Source organism: Notamacropus eugenii, chromosome 1 (assembly GCF_028372415.1).
Source record: "Notamacropus eugenii isolate mMacEug1 chromosome 1, mMacEug1.pri_v2, whole genome shotgun sequence".
NCBI classification, from domain to species: domain Eukaryota; kingdom Metazoa; phylum Chordata; class Mammalia; order Diprotodontia; family Macropodidae; genus Notamacropus; species Notamacropus eugenii.
In genome coordinates this window covers 111,987,580-112,009,527 of record NC_092872.1, presented here as the reverse complement: position 1 = coordinate 112,009,527, position 21,948 = coordinate 111,987,580, and the positions used below count along the sequence as shown (strand labels likewise).

The 21,948-nt window shown below is 35.6% G+C and overlaps 1 pseudogene; it reads left to right on the top strand.

The window, feature by feature from the left end:
- The first annotated feature begins 7,348 nt into the window (after positions 1–7,348).
- Positions 7,349–20,626, top strand: LOC140505412 (probable ATP-dependent RNA helicase DDX4 pseudogene; annotated as a pseudogene).
- The last annotated feature ends 1,322 nt before the right edge of the window (positions 20,627–21,948 follow it).

Below are 21,948 nucleotides of genomic sequence, written 5' to 3'. Positions count from 1 at the left end.
TAAGAGTCCCATCCCTAGAGTCAAAGGACCTGCTTTCAAGTCTCACCTCTAATACTTAGAGGATACATCATTTAATCTCTTTGAATCTCAGTTTCCCTATTCATAAAATGAGGGGAGTAGGCTACATGGCTCCTGAGGTCCTTTCTATCTTTCTATATAGAATCTTTTGGAGATAGTATAGGCTATAATAAGTAATAAATTATTGTGCCCCCTCAGAGAGTTTATAATCTCACAGGGGCTGTAAGACATTCAGAGAGAAATAATGGAATAATGTACAAAATCAAATAAATGGTATATGAGGTAGGTGCTGTGGAAATTCAGAATTATGGTTTGTAGTGTTCAAAGAAGGCTTTATGGAGAAGCAGTTATAATGTAAACTGGCTCTTGGAAGATGGAGAACCATTTGAATTGGGGATAAAGGAATGAAATAGAATAGTATTGTGAAATTGTATAAGGCTTAACATTGCTTTTAAAAAATTCTACTTCTAGTATTTATCTTGTCTAAGATTGTACTTTAAGTACACTTAGAAATAAGGAAAGGTACCTTGTGGCCTTGCTCTTTCATCGTTTTATTAAATAACCTGTCCACATATTCTAAAGTACAAGTGCAGAAGTCTAAGAACAGTTTCCAAATGTCCCTCAGCCTCTGGGAATTTCTGTTAGTCCCTCATGGATAGATGCAAAAAAAATCATTTCCACATAAACATGCATGTAAGGCAGAGAGAGAAACCAAATTAGAAGAGCAAAAATAAAAAAAGACTAGAAAAGATGCTAAGAGGCACTGATAAAACAAAGCCAGAAGCAGGTGAGAGGGACTGCAACATCGATAGACAAAGACAGACAAAGGACACAAGTTTATATACAACCCAAACGCAACTACATAATAGCATTCATAGAATCTTAGGGCCTGTATGGGACAGTTCACCCTGCCATTGTTGTTTCTACATTTTTTTCCATCCTAGTTATATGGTTTCCATATTTTGCCTGAAGCTAATGGGATTCGTCTATTGGGTGGAATGAATTGGTGTGTTTCTGTAGATTGTAAACCCTTTTAAACTCAACATAGAAAGTGCTATTTGAGTGTAGGATGATGATAATTAAATCATGAAGCAGAATCTCTTTACTCATTATATCCATGAAACCTCTATAAAGGGACTAATTTCTATTGTATCCTTTCAAAGGAGATTTGCCTCTTGAAACCACTTTTAAATGTGGTAGTTGCAGCAGCAGGCAATAGCTGCTCCTGCCTTTTATGTTTGTGTTTGTTTGACTTGGAACTGCATGTGGAAATTTATTAGAAAGAATAGTTTTAGAAGTGGTAAAAAACAAACAAACAATAATTTTTTCAAGTGGTTTAAGTCCTGGAAAATTCTGGATCCAGAGATAGAATATGAGGGATATCATAACAGAAAGAAAAATCGCACTCACTTCAGATGGAACAATTTAACTGCTTTTTGTAGCAGTCCATGGGGCAGCGAGGTAGTGCAGTGGACAGAGCACTGGGCTTAGAACCAGAAAGAATCTTTCTCATGAATTCAAATCTGGTCTCAGACACTTCCTTGTGTGACCTTGGACAAATCACTTAACCCTGTTTGCCTCAGTTTCTCATCTGTAAAAATAATCTAGAGAAGGAAATGGCAAACTACTCCAGTATATCTGCTAAGAAAACCCCAAATGGAGTCACAGTGAGTTGGATATGACTGAAAAAGGAACTTAACAAGTAACAAACTATGGTTATGGGAAGTAGGGCAGGGACTGCTTTGAAGCTAGTATTCTTTTAGTTCCCTTTCTATTTGAGGGTTAAATGAAGTACTTGTAAGTCATGAAACATTTAACAAAAGGAAGTTTATGCTGCCCTTATAGAATATGAAACAAGGATACAGTGGCACTTACCTTGCGATTTTGATAGACTTAGGAAATGAACCAAATCCAGATGTCATCACGGTATGTCTACTTATGTGGTCTCAGGCATTCACCAAGTCTAAGAAGAGGAGACTCTACTTGGTTGGTACTTTTTATGTCCCCAGAGAACCATGAAGCTGTGTCAGGGAAGTTGGAATCAATCTGGTTCAGGGGAGAACTTTGTCTTCTTTTAGAAATCCTCTCCATTCTGTAGGTGGGAGAAAAGAAACTGTATCAGGGAAATGCTGGCTCTATAACAATGGGTATCAACTATATTTAGTATGTACCAAATTTCAAAATTTTAGAACTAACCAAATGTTTACAGTATGGATTCACAGTCAGATAGTTTTCTTGTAAGTTAATTGAACGCATATAATTAATGGTCTTCCCTTTTCTCAATGCCTCAATTCCTCCTTTCATTCATTAAGATATATGGGTCATTCACTTTGGTTCTCCTGTTTACCCAGTGGTTTTTAGAAAATGAGTGAAAGACATGTCCTTGAAAAATAGAACTTGACTGAGGATACCTCTCCAGAAATTTTACAATTGACCTTGATATCTAGAGCCCTGGAAACTAGCAGAATGAGAGAATATTAGTTTTAAAGAAAGGTTAATAAAGTATATGAGTATGTAATGGTAAGTAAAATAGGATCTTTTGCTGTCTTTGTTTTGCCTTGAGAAACCCAGAAGTTTCCTCTCTGGTAAAGAGGTATGTATGTTAATAGTCAGACATTTTGGAAGCAAGTCTGTTAACTTTTTATTTCTCTGTATTTCTTTGAAGTTCAGGGTGCTGACTCCCCTGAAACAGGTGAATGATATACGTAGTTGGTTAAAGGATTGATATATGTGCTTGATTAAAGTTATTGTTAACCCCTCAAAAGTTGCCTTTCCTTTAATGAATGCAGTTCTAAGAACCTGTAGTAGCAGGTATATATTGTGTATATTGGGGTGCTTACTGTTGCAGACTATCATTGGCAGTCTATATTTTTAAAAAAGTTCCATTTGTCGAACACAAGTGAGACCAAAGATTTCAATGACTACTGATGTGTGGGTTAAGTAGAAATGACTATTGTAGCTACCATGTTTTGTTTTGTTTTTCATCAGCTAAGACTTCTCTGTAGCCTCTTACTTTCATGGATTCTGTTGTGTAAAATTACATGTAATTCTAATGTGTGAAATGAACAAAGATATGGAAACATAGGGAAAGAGCATTATGGTATCATATGCCAACCATAAACTTCATTGAATCCAGCATCTCTCATCTTTTCTTAAATAGCTCTCCTGATGACATTTTTCAGGTAACTGGACATACATATGCCATCCTGAAGGGTTGACTTCTTAACTAGCTACCTGGAAAGATGAAAAATTGTGACCATGAACTGCTATAAGGCCAATTCTCTATTATTCATCTCAGTGAATAAAGAATTGTTTCCCACTTTCACTCCAGGAGAAAACATCACTTTTCCCTCAGCAATTCTGTATGCTGTTGAGTGAACAAATCATTGAGGGCTTTGCTAGTAACAAAGGGGGGTAGTGAGGGAAGGTCAATATAAGGTAAATAGGACCTCTTTCTAAGAGTGTCTACTTCAGATTCCCTTTAAAGATTCCTTAGGGATAAGTGATCAAAGTACCTGTCTTAGGAATGGTTAAATTTCCCCAGGAGTGCCAAGTACACAGCTCCAATCTTTGTGAAATATTTGCAGCATTTTTAGCCTGTATAGCTAGATGCGTAGGCACAAATGACTGCTGTACTAGAATCTGACATTGAATGCAATTGATTGTATCTGCACAGGGAGCAGGACAGACAAGATGCATAAATTATGAATTCCAGAGGAGAGGCGCCTGCAATGGCTGTTATTTCATTTCCCCATTATTCTCCCCCCTGTGACTGTAAACACTCAGATGTAGATACTTTATTAATATTGTTTTGATTTGCTTGGGTTTTGCAAGTGGCTATAGTAGCCCAGGGATTTCTGGACACCCTTCTAGCTAATCAGATTAGGGACATTAATGCAACTGTGACAGAGGACTGTGCATATGAAGACAAATGGAAAAGCCCTCTCTTACCAGTATTTGTAACTAGATGTTGTTTTACAATAACAGCTTAAGACCCCTTTCCTACTGTGCTGTCTTCACCGTAGTCTATAAATGATAGACTTCAGTTTGAAGATTATATGAGAGATACTTAACAAATGGATATCCTTCAAGGGACATCCCTTGGAAAATATACCTCCATGTTTTTCCTGTGATGTTTGCAGAGGATAGAACTGATATAATGAAAGAGTTCCAATTTCCAGGATTTAAAAAGATGGATTTGTTCCGTAAAGAAAGCACATAATAAATTAATGAAAGTCATTAATGAATACAGATGGATAAGACTTAATTCTGTCTCTAAAGCCCAATATGCTTTCTGTCCAGCAATGTTAGATTCTATTAACTGAATGGGATTTTGCTCTGTCTTTGAAGCTGATCTATCAATCAATCAGTTTTTATTTAGTATGTACTTTGTGCCAGGCACTGTAATCCATTTCTGCCTGAACCCCTGTAGTATAAGGGTTGGCACCAAGATTTGATGCAGTGAAGTAATATAGGGATACTAGAATTGGTTTCATTTCCCCCCGTGTCTATTTCTGTTATTATTATTTTCTATTTGGGTTAATGAAAGACCCTAGGACCTGAGAACAGAAAGAAACTCAAGATCTTGCTATAAAGTAAACTCAACTGACATCATCCTGGGTCTTTGAGGTTATAGATTTTTGGAGGCTGATGCAGAATATTCCGAGTCTCCTCCCAAATCGTTCATTCTATAACTATTTATTAGGTATACATTATATTTAGAACTTAGTAGGATCGCCCTGTCCTTATAGTACCCTAAACTCAGAGTTCAAATGGAACAAGGATAGTGTCAAGAATGCAGTTAAAGTAGAAAACACTTTGTGTACCTTTAGTTCAGCCTCCTGCCCATTGAAAGAAACTTTTCTGTAATGTCCCTAAGAACTGCTTTTCCATTGCCTTCTTGAACATTTCCAGTGTATGACTTCATGAGGCAGTATGTTCCACTGTCAGAAAGCTCTCATTGTTCTTTATAATAAACCCAAATTAGTCTCCCAATAACTTTCTTTCTAGATCTTGCCTCTGATTCTACATGAAATAAGCCTAATTCTTCTACCTAATTGTCCTTTAAACTATGTGAATGTCATGATCATTTTCTTATCTAATTCTGTCCTTCTATCCTCACTGATCTTTCTTCCTTCAGATTCAGCATCAATCCTTTTTTTAAAATTGTACCTTTCATCTTATTTTCCTTTTTTCCCAATTAATAACCATTTATTTTATCTTCCTCCCACACCTTCCAGTTGAAAAAACATAAAAGAAAAAAATATTTGTAAGAAATAATTATAGTCAAAAACAACAAATTCCCAATTGGCCATGCCCTCAAATGTGTGTTTCAATTTGCCTCATCTCCTTGTCAAGAGAATGAGTAGGATGCTTCATATTTCATGGTTTCTAGACTTTTGGATGAAGCTTAATACTCAGGTGTCTCTTTCCTTTAGGATTATTTTTTGTGGGAGGTAATTGTTCACATGGTAAATGATATCATTGTGGACATTTGGGGCAACTCTATAGAGTCATTCAGTCAACAAACATTTATTAAGTATTTACTTATGTGCCAGGCACTACGCCAAGTACAGAGCGTACCAGGAAGGCCAAAAGCAATCTCCTGCCCTTGAGGTGATCATAGTCTAATGGAGGAGACAACGTGAAGAAAACTAAATACAAACCAGATATATATAGGATTAATTGGAGATAATTATAGAAGGAAGTTGTTGGCCTTAAGGAGATTAAGAAAATCTAATAGAAGATGAGATTTTTTGGGCAGAGGGAAGAATAAAAGAAATGTACATGACAATTTTGTGGTATGTTTGGAAGGAATAACAAGTGGTGCGTAGTAGATTTTCAGTTTCATGTATGATAATCTTTTTTATCGTACTATATCATGGAAATCCTTGTTTTACCCCATAAATTAAAAATAAAATACAAAGGAGATGAGATTTCAGTTTAGTTTAGTTGTAAAAAGTCAGGGAAGAGAGAATATACAGGCCCTTTCTTCAGGATATTTTCAGTTTGGGAAAGAGAAAATAGAAGAACTGGGGAAAAAATCATTATGTTATATGCATGTAAACATGGTTAATGACTAACTCATGAATTTCCATTGTCCTACTCAAAGAAAAAAGTATAGATAAAATGAGACATAAAATAGGCTTAGATACTGAGATTAAAGTTGTTCTATGCAGTTTGTATTCTAGTTTGTATTTCAGTGTTTTCTGTGTCTTGCTCAAAGATGCTGGAATCAACATATAGATAATCATATGGTTGCTAGTCACACTTCTGCAGAGTATATTACTCCATATAAAGAATTATTGCTTTATTTAGTAATATCCTTGGTGTTGGTACAGATCCAAAAATTCCTTTCATTTCCCAAGAATTATGAAATGGGGCATCACTCTTAAGTAATTTTTTTTCTTTGATCTATAATTGAAAAATGTAAAAGTTGACACTTAATGACTATGACTTTTATGGGAACTGGATAGTTAATAAATATTGAATGTTATATTTGAGACTTTATCATGGGTTGAATATAATTATAGGATCACAAGCACATTAAGACAAGACTGGCACTTCACTGGTTAAAAATGCATTGCCATAGAGTATGTATATCAGTGGTCCATTCCCTTTAGGTATAATATCTGAGTTCCTCTGAAGCTTCCCTCACTTGATGTATGGCCTAGAAATGACAAATTGAAAGGAAGCATAGAAATGTACCTGCCACCCAGTTTGGGATAGAATCATGAGTGTTGCATAACTCCATTAAAGCCTTTTTGTGTATTCCTTGAAGAAGGCTACTTTAGGACCTGGATATGGTGGAGTGGAGCTTAAAAGAAAACAGAACAATCTGTAACTAGTGACATCTATAGCACAAGATACTTATCATTTTTCTTGTCATACTCACCCAGAAACTCTTGAGTTTTTCTATAAATTTTGTGCTAATGGGGCCCCCAAAATACTTTATATCAGGACACAAAAAATGTCCATTCCTCCAAATACTTCCAATGTGATTATGATTATACCCTTTGATCAGTGGAATCAAGTAACTATGAGTTAATTAACCAGTTATTAAGATTTAAATCCTGGGAATAGAAATACAAGCTCAAAGAAGATAATTCTTGCCCTCAAGAAGCTTACATTATAATGAGGAAAATGACACATAAGAAGAAAAGCTCTGGGGCTTGATAGAGAAGTCTTCAGTTCAGCCTGGTAAGAAATAAAGAGTGTTCTTGAGATTTTAGGAGTCACCTAATCAAACGGCAGTGTCCCAGTGTCCCTACTTGTAGTATGTGAATGACAAGGCTGAAATGATCTTTCAGGATGAAGATGTTTCTGGGACATGTGGAAAAATTCAGAGGAGTGCAGCCTAGTGACAGTGAAGAGTGAACCTATAGGTATAGAGGATGCTTCATTTTCAGACAGTTGTCAGGGCAGTAATTAATTAACAACAGCAACTCTCAATTTACAAAAAGTTGTTTGTTTGTTTTAAAGTTTGTGTTTTATTTGGAACTCAGAACACATTCAGAATGATGTTATACGTGATAGTTCCCATGCTAGCCTACAGAAGTTCATTTAAGGTAACTGAAATATTATACATTGCTTATGAAAAATAATATAAAAATTATTTTACATTTATTAGTAATTCAAATAGAAAGAAGAATGATGAAATATATACAATCTTAACTATTTTATAGATTGATATAGAAATATTCCTACAACTCTGAGATAATAGCTCATAATAACTAGCATATGGAAAGCATTAAGATTTGCAGAGCACTTAGCTTTCATTATCTGATTATATCCTCACAATAACCCTAGGAGGGAGGTGTTCTTATTATTACCATTTTATAGATACAGCAGCTGGGTTAGATAGGGATCAAGAGCCTTTCTCAGAGATAATATATGTCTGAAAATGGATTTGAATTCACATCTTCCTTATTCAAGGTCTGGTATTCTCTCCACTGTGACAACTAGATGATGTGATTATATTCAATATTTGGCATCTACTACAGAGGAAAGCTATGTCAATTAGGAAAGGATGACAGGATAGTGAAGGATTTTGTGGGGATTCTGAAGAGCACTTATGTTCACTTTTAAGGGCTTTGGAAAATGATGGCATTGATATTTTATTGTGCTTTATTTCACTGAAATATATCTTTCCTTTTCTTCGATAAAGATGTCTATCTGTTACTTATCAAGGTCATTGTTTCCTAACAAATGGAACAGAAGAAAGGAGAAAGACTACTTAGAGACAACTAGGTAGCTTAGTGAGCCTGGGTTTAGGAAGACCTGAGTTCAAATCTGGTCTCAGACACTCAGACACTTACTGGCAGTGGGATTCTGGGAGACTCACTTAACCTTCTTTCTGCCTTAGTTTCCTCAACTGTAAAGCAGGGATAAAAATAGCACCTATCTTTCAGGGTTATTGTGAGGATCAAATGAGAGATATTTTAAAGTGTTTAACTCAGTGCCAGGCACATAGTAGGTGCCTAATAAGTGTTTGTTTCCTTCCTTTTCTTCACCCCCTCTCCCCCTTGATAGTTAGATAAGGGTTAGATTTAGAGAATGTTTTTCAGTATGGAGAGACCACTGTACTAGGAAAGATTTAGCATATTTGGTTTCTAGTTCTAATTTCCACTAATTAGTTGTATGACCTTTGGAAAGTGACTTTACTATATATGACCTGCAATTTATTCTCTTTAAAGTGAGGAGTTTGGCTTAAAAAAATTTCTAAGGTCCCTTTCTGTTCTGCATTTCTTATTCAATGATTTCTGAAATCGCAAATGCTGTAGTTTTGTGGCTTTTCATTTCAATGAGCCACTAGAGGCCAATTCTTTTTTGGGAAACTGATCACTGGGCACAATTCCTCTGTTATTTGATCAACTTTTGCAAAGGAGCAAAATCCAATCCAGGTAAGTCATTTTTATGAAGTTGGAGAGATTTTGGTGGACTGATTATATAGAATCTAAAGCAATAGGATCTATATTCATTTCTTGCTTTTCATATCATGTTCATGGTGGTCAGCTTACTAGGCCAGACCCTATGTTCACTGTAGTTTGGCTGTGCAGTGTTTTTAGTCATCTAATTCTGCTGTAGTGCTAGAAAGAGAAGGCACACTAATGGACCATGTGTTCGGGAGATGGAGTCTAGTATCACTGTGACTTTCATCTCCATATGCTTGCCTCTCTCAGGTTCAGAATTTAGTGAAGATTTTTTTCACACCCTCTGTCATGAGAAAGAAGATGAGAGAGGAAAACAATATGCCCAGTGAAAAGCATAGAGTATAATCTCTAGCTAATGATAAAAATGGTTTGTTTCTGGAGAATTATCATACCTCTATAATAATATTAGAGCAAGAAAAATGGAGTTGATTAGGATGTTACCCCATAAATTTACCCCCAGACTTGGAGAGCTTGAGCTCCCTGAAGTAGTTAGTATTGAACTAAAAAATAGAAGGAAAATAAACGTTAAATGAAAATTCTAGTCCATGTAACACACCAGGATATTGTTTTTTGCACTAAAGATAGTTTTCAACATTCATTTTTATTAAGATTTTGAGCTCCAAATTTTCTTTCCTCCTTTCCTTCCCTCCACCCCAAGACAATAAACAATCTGATATGTTATATATTATACATATACAATCATGTATATTTCCACATTAGTCATGTTGTGAAAGAAGAATCAGAACAAAAGGGAAAAACCACAAGAAAGAAGAAACAAAAAAGTGAAAATAGTATGCTTAGATCTGCATTCAGATTTCATAGTTCTTTCTCTGGATGTGGATAGTATTTTCTAAAAGTCTTGGAATTGTCTTTGATCATTGCATTGCTGAAAAGAACTAGGTCTATCATAGTTGATCATTGCATAATGTTGCTGTTACTTTATACAATGTTCTCCTGGTTCTGTTCACTTCACTCGGCATCAGTTCATGTAAACCTTTCCAGATTTTTCTGAAATCCACATGCTCATCATTTCTTATAGCACAATACTATTCCATTGCATTCATATACCACAGCTTGTTCAAGTATTCCCCAACTGATGGGTATCCCCTCAGTTTCCAGTTCTTTGCTACCACAAAAAGAGCTGCCATAAATATTTTTGTACACGTGGGTACTTTTCTCTTTTTTTTTGGATATTTTTGGAATACAGACCTACTAGTGATATTGCTGAATCAAAGGGTATGCACAGTTTGGTTGCCTTTGGACATAGTGCTAAACTGCTCTCCAGAATGGTTGGATCAAGTCACAACTCCACCAACAATACATTAATGTTACAATTTTCCCACATCTTCTCCAACATTTGCCATTTTCCTTTTCTGTGACATTAACCAATCTGATAGGTGTGAGGTTGTACTTCAGAGTTTTAATTTGCATTTCTCTAATCAATAGTGATTCAGAGCATTTTTTCATATGCTTTTCATAGCTTTAATTTCTTCATCTGAAAACTGCCTGTTCATATCCCTTGACCATTTATCAACTGGGGAATGACTTGTATTTTTATAAATATGACTCAGTTCTCTATATATTTGAGAAATGAGGCCTTTATCAGAACTTGTTTCTCAGCTTTTAGCTTTCCTTCTAATTTTGGTTGCATTGGTTTTGTTTTATGTAAAAATTTTTATATTTAATATATAATTTGCATTTCATAATGTCCTCTGTCTCCTGTTTGGTCACAAATTCTTCCTTTCTCTATAGATCTGACATGTAAACTATTCCTTGCTCTTCTAATTTGCTTATGGTATTACCCATTTTGATGTGTCCATTTTGACGTTAGCTCGGTATAGTATGTCAGATGTTGATCCATGCCTAGTTTCTGCCATGCTATTTTCCAGATTTCCCAGCAGTTTTTGTCAAATAGTGAATTCTTATCCCAGAAGCTGGAGTCTTGGGTTTATCAAACAGTAAATTTTTATAGTCATCTGCTACTATGTCTTGTATACCTAACCTATTACGCTGGTTCACCACTCTATTTCTTAGCCAGTACCAAATAGTTTTGATAGTTGCCGCATTATAATATAGTTTTAGATCTGGCATGGCTAGGCCACCTTCCTTTGCATTTTTTTCATTAATTCCCTTGATATTCTTGATCGTTTCTTCTTCCAGATGAATTTTTGTTATTATTTTTTCTAGCTTTACAAAATAATTTTTTGGTAGTTTGGCAAGTCACTGAATATATAAATTAATTTGGTTTATATAGTTGATGGAAGGTAGCAATATAATATTTCTATTTAACTCCTGCTAATGTAACATAGCTAATTGTTCTTCAGATCTGGGTTGGAGAAAATGAATTATTTTCATTTTTTTAAACCAAAAAAGATTTATCTTTTTCCTTTTCTTCTTCCTTCCACTGAATTGAATCAAAACAAAAAAAGAAAATTCTTATAAAAATATGGATAGTTAAGAAAAACAAATTTCTGCATTGACCATGTCCAAAAATGTGTATTTATTTCAATCTGTATCATAAGTCTATCTCCTGTCTCTCAGGATGAGGGAGCATGCTTTAGCTTTGGTCCTCCAGGATTGTGATTTGTCATTATGTTGATCAGAATTTTCAAGTCCTTCAAATTTGTTTTTATTGATTATAATGTTTATATTGCACAAATTGTTCTCCTAGTTCTACTCACTTTGCTCTGCATCAGTTTATACAGATCTTCCCAATTTTTTATAAATCTGGTCATTTCATTACTTATGGTCCAAAAAGACGCATTACACTCAAATATCAATCAATCAGTAAACATTTATTAGGTGCCTACTATGTGCCAATCACTTTGTTAAACTCTGGGCATACAAAAAGAGGCAAAAGACAGTCCCTGTTCTCAGTTGGTTTATCAATCCTTAATTGATGGTCACCTCATTAGTTTTCAGGAGTTTTTTGGCTAGTACAAAAAGAACCACAATAAATATTTTTGTACATATAGGTCCTTTTTCTCTATCCCTAATCTTTCTGGGGTTTAGACCTAGAAAGGATTGGAATTGAACTATTGATATACTAGCAAATCTTGTCCACATTTGATAGAAATGCTATTTTGTAGAGTTGTTTAGATGTAGGTTGTTATTGTTCAGTTGTTTTCAGTCATGTCTGACCCTTCATGAGGACTGAGGCTTTCTTGGCAAAGATACTATACTGGTTTGCCATTTCCTTTATTAGCTTATATTATAGATGAGGAAACTGAGGCAAACAAGGTTAAATGACTTGCCCAGAGTCACACAACTTGTAAGTGTCTGAAGCCATATTTGAACTCAGGAAGCTGAGTCTTCCTGACTCCAGGTCCAGCACTATATCCCTTGTGCCACTTAGCTCTCTAACTAGGTTAGGTTGTAGTAGATTCTATATGTAGCAGAATCCTGAAAGGTGGATGGAAGAAGTAGATTAATTCAATTTATGTAATCAGCAGATTACCTTTGCCATGCTACTAAATGGCCTTTTGAATATCTGGTCTCTGATATCTTCAAAATTCTTATAATTTCCTGGGGTCCCTGACCCTCAGTTTGTGAAACACTAGTTTCAGGGACTAAGTAAGGAAAATCTAAGTATGGAAATCTTGGAAATCAAATTTTAATTCTGTGGAACACAAAATGGAAAATTTTATACCTTGATGTTGTCTATTTTTTTCCTAGTTGACACTTCTCTAGGTCAAAGTTGAATTCCAACAGTATATCAAAATGTGAAGCTTTAGGTATTTATACTAGGTGTAGTCTGTTTTGTTATTTTTTCTACATGTGTTTGGAACCCAAGCAAGTAGAGGAAAACTGCATGGCTTTTGCTGAATCAGAATCACAGATCAGGGAATATATTTGGAGATTACATTTCTCAGAAGGACTATTTGTATTTTTTTTTTCATGGTGATTTGATAAAGGGAGTAGAGTGACTTTCTTTAAGGATTCTTCTTCTACTGTCCCTCCTCCACCTGTTTTTCTATTTCCTCTTCTCCATTTGAGAGACTATAACAAAAAATGATGTATCTATCTTTCAGTAAACATTGAAAATGAAAGACTATCCTGTTAGAATAAAATAGTTATGAAGATATTTCTGTAAAGCAGCTGAGGTAGCAGATTTTACTAAAGCTATGTTTTAAAATGATTGACAGGAACTTTGTCCTTAAGATGTTTTTCCTGAAGGTAAGCAGAAAGTGCTATTAATTAATGAATTTTTCTGCATACACCAATCTATTCCTCCCCAGCTAAGTAATGAGAAGTCTGCATTTGTAGTCAGAGCTATCCACTATCATCAGAGAATGGTAGGGGATGGCAGTCTGATGACAGACTGACCATTAGTCAGAAATGCAGCAGCCCTGTAGTTAAAAAAGCATGTATTAGATATATGTGGATAAAAGTAAGGTAAATAAAAACTCTTTTTATAATGTTGCTTCCTTTGCATGAGAAAGGGATGCTAATGACCTGAGATGAGATATGCGATCAGAAATATGTTCTTGAGTAGTAATAAATATGTTCCAGTCATAGTTTCTTCCAGTTAGATTTGTGATCAAACAACTTAGATTTGTAAAGATGGCTAGCTATGGTCATTCTATAGTCAATTCTATAGTCTGTATTTAGTCAATAAAAATATTGGTACAGATAATAAATGCTAGGAGCACTTAGAGGGGGATAACATGATCATCCATAGTAGTTCATAAAGGATTAGCATAAAATCACAGATGCTCAAAGTTGGAAGGGAATTCATTGATCACTCACTCCAATGTAGGCCTGAACAAGTATACGTTCTACGAAATTATTGACAAGTGAGTAACTCCTACCTCCAGTGGCAGGGAGTTCACTACCTCCCAAAGCAGTCCTGTTTGAAGAACTCTAATGGATAAGAATTCTGTTTGTTTTCTCTCTCCCCATATGCCCATATTTCTTTTTTGAGGCCCCTACTTTCATTTGACAGCTATGGTAAAAGCATGACCTATATGCCTAAGGTTTTCAGTTTCCTCTCAAGATTTCACAATAATCCATCATAAAGGAGGTAGGATTTAGGCAAGCCTGGGAGTTTTGTTTAAGAGTTGAATAATTAGATAAGTGTAGAGGATAAGGATGTGTGTGTATGTGTGTGTTGTGAACCAAAGTGTTGTAGTAATTCTCTTTTTTTCTCTCTCATATAGGATAAAATGAATAGATCAATTAGCCTTGCTGGAGTGGATCATTGCTTTTATAGAATAACAGAAGTTAAATATATATGGTCTGCAATGAAAGAATGATTTTTTCGGCAATGCAAAATTAATGGTTTCTATGCAAATTGAAGCTGTGTTTTTTTGTCTCTAAAGAAATCCATTTTTTTTTCTCACTAGCACCATATTATAACTGGTCCTGCTTTGGTTTAAAATAATTGGATGGGGCACTTGATGGAGTGTGAAATTTTGAGTAAGACAAATGAGGTCAAATCCTGCCTCCAACTATTATTAACTTTGTAACTCTCGTTAAATCATTTCACCTCTCTCTGCCTCAGCTTCCTCATCTCTAACATGAGAGTACCGACTTTACAGTATTATTATGAGGATCAACAAATGAGAAAACATGTAAAGCTGTTAGCTTGCTTTTAAATGCAACATAGTTTTGTTATTATAGCTTTAATGGATCTGTGGTATTTTTAGTGTGGGTACCACCTCCACTGATGCAGATTGCAATCTTACTTCTAGGTCTTTGCATTTCATAAAGTGGTTTCCTATAAATCATCCATGGGATCTGACTAACAGTCTGAAGACATCCTACCTATTTCTTTAGTAATTTGAGAGACAACCATAACACTTGCTTTTTATTATATACATGTCTAGACCACCTCTTTTGTCAGTCCTTCGTGTTCTAAATAACATTTTTCATGCCACTTCATTCTCAGTAACTGGCCCTAACCCACCTCACTCATCCTGAAAAGGAAACTGGTGTATGAGGCATTAACTATGTAAGACTCATCAGAACTTTATCCTTGTATCCATATCTCATTTCTAGACTATGAAAGCAATTTTGAGATGGTGAAGGGAAGAGCCACAAATGAAATTAGAATTGGAAAATAATATACTATATGTAGGAAGGTTAAAAGAAATATTGTTAGAAAATAGAAGACTGAGGGATAATATGAAATCTTCAGATATATAAAAGACTTATAGAAATGCATTGGGGCAGCTGGTTTTCTTTTGTTTTTAACCAAAAAGGAGAGATGATATTTTAATATATACATACTCAAAAAATTCCTGATTGCATCATTTTGGATGCTCATTCCAATGATAAAGATCCCCACCATCTATTCCTAATCATTCAATTTCACTTTTGTCTATGTTTGATACTTGTTCATCATGGTAAGGAGGAAATTTGGAGCTAAGAAGAAGCTGTTCTCAATTTCTACTGAGGAGTAAAAAGGTCTCGGAGTGAAGCACAGAAAACTCAAGTTAGCTCCAAGGAAGAATTTCTTGGTGGTGAACTATTTTTATTCATGAAATGTAGGTATAAAGGGTAGTTGCTGACCTCCTCTGTAAACTATAAATTGGACTATCCTTGATATTTTGGTTGGTTTCTGCTCAGAAATTCAACAAAATGTGCCTAACTTTTAAGCCATGATATTAAAAAATGTTTATTAATCATTTATTTTATAATACTATATTTTCTCATGTATCCTTCCCTCCCCCCCACAACCATCTCATATAACAAAGTTGTTTTTTTAAAGAAAAACAAGAGAAAAACAACGAGACACATCAAAACAATCTGACAAAATACACAGTGTTCTATACCTGTGGATTCCACATCTGCAAAGGAATGAGGGGAATGGAATGTGGCATCTCATAAACCTTTTTTGGGGGGTCATGCTTGTTCTTTGCAATCTTACAACATTCATTATTTTGTGATTGTTATTCTTTCCATTTATATTAATTTAGTCTTTGTGTATATTGTTTTCCTGTTTGTGTTTCCTTCACCATGCATCTGTTCATATAAGTCTCTCCATGCTTCTCTATCTTCACCGTAGGCATCCTTTCTTTTGGCACAACTCCTGCAACCCAATTTGTTTAGCCACACCTCCATTTATGATCATGTACTTTGATGCCATAACAAGTTAAGCCTCATTTTTTACAACTTTGTGCATTGTTCTATTCCATTTAACAGAATCTCAGAGTCAGAAGGAACCTCAGAGACCATCTAGACCACTCAATCCTAAATAATAATTTCTTTTACAATATACTTGATAGTGACATGACTAGAGGTCAGGAAAAACTGAATGCCTTCCAAGGCAGCCTATTTCACATTTATATAACTCTGATTATTAGGACATTTTCTCTAACATCAAGCTTCACTCTGTCTCTGTAACTTCTACCCATCATTCTTAGTTCTTCCCTCTAGGGCTAAGAAGACCAAATTTAATCCTTTTCCTACTATGACTACTCTTGACATACTTGAAAATAACTATCATGCATCTTCTAAATCTTCTCTCCTCCAGATTAAACATGCCAGCTCCTTCAACCAATCCTCAATTAGATTGATATTGGGGCTTAAATGGCCTCTATGGTCCCTTTCATCTCGAAAGTTATGATCTTATGATCTTTTCACCAGATTTTTTTTAGTACCAGCATGATGGCAGCTCAAGAAACAGGTTTAATAAATTGCTTGCACCTTTAAGAGATAGAGAGACAAGTTTCTCTTTGTAACTGCCATTTCCTAAGTAAAGAAAAGGTGATATCTGGAGCAACTTGTACTAATCCAGAAAAGGTAATAAGAAAAGAGTCATTTGTTTTCTTTTACACTTATACTGGTCCTAGCACAGATGAGGGTGAATTGTTAATATCCTCTTCTCTCCTTAATTCCTAAACCTAAACCACTTAATCTCAAGTAGAGAAAGGAAAAGTCCTTATATCTGACTTCTTTCTCTAGCAGTTAATGACACAAAGGGTGCAGTAGCAGAGGCACAAGTAAGTGTCTGAAATGAGAAGAGGCAAAAAGTAACTGAGTTCCATTCCCATTAAGTGTTTCACAAAGATGGAGCCTAGAATTTAGGAAGAAGTTCAGAATCTTCCTTATATTCATTTATACTTGAAATTTTCTTTCCTGGACTTACATAAGAAACTTCACACTGATTGCAACAAAGGCAGGATGTCCTCCATACTCCCCGAATAGGCCCTCCAATTCATGGTCCATTATTATGTAGACATTAGAGTGGTCCCTGCCTTCTGTTAAACTTATTGCTGTTTGTCAGAAATTGAGCAGATGAATTTGAATTCCTAATCTTGAAAAATGTGCCAAGCAGTTTTTTTTCTTTAGAATCTTTTTTTTAGAACCAAATCCTTGTAGATGTATAATTTTTCTCATTAAAGGCATCTCACTTATCAGTCTGTACTTCAAACCCCTCATTTATTCCTGAATTCTCTGATACCTGTCCCTCCATTTTGGATTCAATAATCCCTCCCCCATTCAGAGACATCTCAAAAGGCAAATAAATTTAGATAAATAAATATAGTTTCTTTAACTGTCAACATGTTGTAAATTTCTTGGAAAATACTAAAATATAACATTTGCACAAATTCCTTAAAGATATATTTAAATTGTATAGTAATCAATCTAGAAATGTTCCAGTGGTAGATAGCTTGCCATCTCTTATGGGATATATCCTTGTACTGACCCTCTTGACCCTGTTACTGAAGCAGGTTTTTAACCCTATTAAAACTCTGTCTCTGTGCTGACTTTTCTAACCCCATTTGCAGTCTTTTAGCAACAGAGATTTTTGGAGAACTGATTGTTTGGCTCTTTTTTCCTCCCCTCCTGTCATTTATTTCCTCCTGGTCACTGAAGCTACAGCTACTTTTTAAGGCCAATCTTTCCTTTGTGCTCTCAACACACCTGTCTTGGAACTTTCTGCTGCTATGAGGTGTCCTATTTTCTCCACATCAGACACTGGAGAATTTCCCCTAAGCTAAAGGTCAGGCTCACAGGTCTGTAGTTTTCCCTGTTCTTCCACAGCTCCCTTTTTAAATGGCAGCAGCACATTAGCCCTTCCTTGTCTGTCCTGTCTCTCCTTCTGTCAGTGTGAAGTTAAAAACCCCTCACTCCTACTGCTTTCATTAATTTGACACCGATTTAAGAATTCAGCATGCCAATATGTCTCAAAACTTTCACTGTGTTGATGCCTTTAAATTTTTTTCTTAATTATAGCTTTTCTTTCCAAGGAAATAGTGTTCACCAAACTCAGTTTAATTCCACAAATATTTATTAAGTATCTGATATGCTAGGCACAGGAGAAATAACTCAAGGAGTTTACAAATGATGAGGAGGGTGAGTGATGTGTACACAAATAAATATAATGCAAATGAGAATGAGGTAAGGTCAAACAGGGAGCTAGGACAGATTTGGAAAAGGAGTTTAGATAGTAAGGATACTAGCAGGTTTATTTTTGGCTATTTTACAAATGACCTTGGGTAAGTCACCAACTGTCTGAGAGTGTATTTCCTCTTCTATAAACTAAGAGGACTAGACTACATGATCTCTGAGATAATTTTCCAATTTTAAATTCACTATCCTTAAAAAAGGCCTTATAGAGAAGAACTTGTAGCTTACATAGGAGATGAAGATTGGAACACAGGAATCCTCAAAACTCACATACTATCTTTTCTCCTTGTATTTGACAAAGATACCTGTTCTTCTAGAGTGAATGAAGATGCTTTTATTAAGGCTTCAGATTAATCAGAAATAAGTAATGTAACTACCTGAAGAGATAAATTCAAGAGGAATAAATCTGCTTCTAGACAAAGTTTGGGAAACAGATGCCAGTGATCAGTCTTCAAAGAGAGAGAATCTATCCACAGTGAATAGATTTGAACCTAGAAAAGCTTTTGAAATCAGGATTTTCAAGTAACAAATTTGAAGAAAGTAATAGCTCTAAGCTGTTGGAGAGAATTAAATGATGATGAAAATAATCAGACAAGGTGCAGAGGATTTACCAGGAGAGATAGTTATCAAGACTGAAATGTTTCAGAAGTTTCAGTGTCATCAAATAGAGGCTGATGTGGCAGTTTCCAAGATTGCCCTCAAGGATTTGGACCCATTTACAATAATGAATCTGAATGAGAGAATGGGCCACGATTCCTTGGTAGATTTTTTTTTTTAGTTTAAGAAGAACAGAATTAGTTGATCCAGAAGCTGACAATTTTTAAGGCATAAGTGTTGGTGGAAGAGGTGGTTACAAAGAATTCTATAAAGAAGTGGTAGGTTCTGGAAGGAAAAGTGGTGACTTTTAAGGACCAGAAATGAACTATATACCACCTCCCTCACCTGAAAATGAAGACTCCATCTTGGCACACTACCAGACTGGCATAAATTTTGACAAGAATGATACTGTTCTTGTGGAAGTATTTGGCCATGATGCTTTGCTAGCAGTAGTCACTTTTGAAGATGCAAATCCCTGTCAGACACTTAATAACAACATTACTAAAGCTGTTTATACCAAACTTACTACTGTGCAAAAATAGAGTATTCCTTTTATACTGGAACAGTCTGGGAAAACTGTGGCTTTTCTTTTGCCATTTTTGGCTCATATGATGTGGAATGGAGTAAGTGGCAGTGATTTAAAAAATCAGCAAGAACCAGTGTATATTATTTTTTTGCTCTAACTTGAGAGTTGATGAATCAGATTTTCCTGGGAGCAAGGAAATTTTCTTTTGAGACTTATATAAGACCTGTTGTAATTTGTGGGGAACACAACTGCGACATTCAGTTTGCCAAATAATGCAAGGGTTTAGCATTTTATGTGCACCACCAGGAGGGCTAATGGATATCTTAAGTAAAGATTAGCCTTAGACAAGTCAAATAGTTAGTCTTGGGTAAAGCTAATGGAATGCTGGTAATGGGTTTTGGTCCCGAAATGAAGAAGAGAATTTCCTTTCCAGGAATGCCATTGAAAGACCATTGCCAAACCCTGATGCTTAGTCCCACTTTTCCAGAATAAATTCAAAGATTGGCTGGAGAATTTTAAAAAGCTGTCACAGCTGAATAAGTGGCTGGAGCTTGTAGTGATGCTCAACAGATTGTTCTGTAAATTGGCCAATACTCAAAATGAGAAAAGCTTGTTGTAATTCAATGAAATATAGGTGAGGAAAGAACAATGATGTTTGTTGAAACTGAGAGAAAAGCAAATTTTATCACAACCTTTTTTTGTCAAGAAAAATTATCAACAAGAATTCATGGTACTTGGGAATAGAGAGAGAAAAAAAGCTCTTGGGGATGTTTGATGCGAAAAGGACCCAGTCCTTGTTGCTATTTGAGTAACTGCCAGAAGGCTAGATGTTGAAAATATTCAACATAATATTAATTTTGATCTTCCTTCAATCATCAATGAATATGTTTACCAAATTGGATTTACTGGTCACTGTAATAACATTGGCAAACTATTTCAATCTTTGATTTGGAACCAGATAGCCATTTAGTATAACCTTTAGTAAAAGTACTGTTAGATGCTCAACAGGATGTCCCTGCATGGTTGGAAGAAATTGCTTTCAGTACATACGTCCCTGGCTTCATTGATAGTACTTCAAGAGGAAATGGGATTTCCTCAATTTATACTCAAAAGAGTTACCACGGCAAGAGCAGCATGAACATTGTAGGGTTTTCTATCTATATAAATTCCAGATCCAATAGATAGTGAGTTTTAGGATTAAATCCAAAATTCTTCAAGTTCCAGATACAGTTTTGATGCAGTCAAAATGGTTTTGAGTTTTAAAGGAAATGTGACAGTCTGTTGTCCATCCTGTAATCTTTCCCCCCTCCCTTAAAAAACAAGTCTTTTTTTTTTTTTTCTTTTTATTTAGCTTTTAACATTCATTTTCACAAAATTTTGGGTTACAAATTTTTCCCCTTTTCTCCCCTCCCCCCCCAAACGCCAAGCATTCTAATTGCCCCTATGACCAATCTGCTCTCTCTTCTATCATCCCTCTCTGCCCTTGTCTCTGTCTTCTCTTTTGTCCTGTAGGGCCAGATAGCTTTCTATACCCCTTTACCTGTATTTCTTATTTCCTAGTGGTAAGAACATTACAGTTGATCTTAACACTTTGAGTTCCAACTTCTTTAGCTCCCTCCCTCTCCACCCCTTCCCTTTGGAAGGCAAGCAATTCAATATGGGCCAAATCTGTGTAGTTTTGCAAATGACTTCTATAATAGTTGTGTTGTATAGGACTAACAGTATTTCCCTCCATCCTATCCTGTCCCCCATTACTTCTATTCTCTTTTGATCCTATCCCACCCCATGAGTGTTGACCTCAAATTGCACTCTCCTCCCCATGCCCTCCCTTCTATCATCCCCCCCCACTCTGCTTATCCCCCTATCCTCCACTTTCCTGTATTGTAAGATAGGTTTTCATACCAAGATGAGTAGGCATTTTATTCTTTCCTTTAGTGGAATGTGATGAGAGTAGACTTCATGTTTTTCTCTCACCTCCCCTCTTTATCCCTCCACTAATGAGTCTTTTGCTTGCCTCTTTTATGAGAGATAATTTGCCCCATTCAATTCTCCCTTTCTCCTCCCAATATCTTTCTCTCTCACTGCTTGATTTCATTTTTTTTTAAGATATGATCCCATCCTCTTCAATTCACTCTGTGCACTCTGTCTCTATGTGTGTGTGCGTGTGTGCATGTGTGTGTGTGTAATCCCACCCAGTACCCAGATACTGAAATGTTTCAAGAGTTACAAATATTGTCTTTCCATGTAGGAATGTAAACAGTTCAACTTTAGTAAGTCCCTTATGACTTCTCTTTGCTGTTCACCTTTTCATGGTTCTCTTCATTCTTGTGTTTGGAAGTCAAATTTTCTTTTCAGCTCTGGTCTTTTCATCAAGAATGCTTGAAAATCCTCTATTTCATTGAAAGACCAATTTTTCCCCTGAAGTATTATACTCAGTTTTGCTGGGTAGGTGATTCTTGGTTTTAGTCCTAGTTCCTTTGACTTCTGGAATATCCTATTCCATGCCCTTCGATCCCT